The sequence below is a fragment of the Penaeus monodon genome, chromosome 33, assembly GCF_015228065.2.
Source record: "Penaeus monodon isolate SGIC_2016 chromosome 33, NSTDA_Pmon_1, whole genome shotgun sequence".
In the NCBI taxonomy this organism is placed as follows: Eukaryota; Metazoa; Arthropoda; class Malacostraca; order Decapoda; family Penaeidae; genus Penaeus; species Penaeus monodon.
In genome coordinates this window covers 2621604-2622239 of record NC_051418.1, presented here as the reverse complement: position 1 = coordinate 2622239, position 636 = coordinate 2621604, and positions in this window count along the sequence as shown.

Here is a 636-nt window from a genome sequence, read left to right as displayed (position 1 = left end):
GCGGGGGGCTCTCGGCACGGCTCCCCGGCCCTTTTCTCTCCACCATCCCTCCCTCCCTCTGGCTGGCCGGCCGGAGGGAGGCGGGGAGGAGAGGAGGGGGCCGAACCCAAAAGTCTTTGTCAGCCCCGCCTGGGTCACCGGGGCCTACGAGGTCGGCGACGGCGCCGGGCGCGAAGCGCGCTCGGCGCCGTGGGCTACGCGTTTTCTCAGAGCGCAGGTTACCCTCCCCTCCGAGGCCCTTTTTGAGTGGGAGGCGATCGAGTAGTGTGTGTGTGAACTCGAGGAAAGAGAAACCCAGCAAAGACTCTTAACGGGGGATCACTTGGCTCGTGGGTCGAGGAAGACCGCGGCAAGAAGCGATGTTTTGGTGGCTATCGCAATTCTCCCGTGATTCCATCGACGTGTCGAACGCACATTGCGGCGGCCCTGTGCCTTCTTCGAAGGACGGCTGCCACCTTCCCTCGAGTGTCGTGACGTTGCCTCCCGGGAGACAGTACGGACGGCTGCGGACTGCGGCGGCGGAGGGCTCCGGTCCTCCTGCCCCTTTCCGCCCGTTCTCCGGGAAGGCCGCTACGAGAATCTCTTTAGAGTGAGGCGAAACAGCGCCGTGTAGGTGGCCCCCTTTCGCGGCGGCGG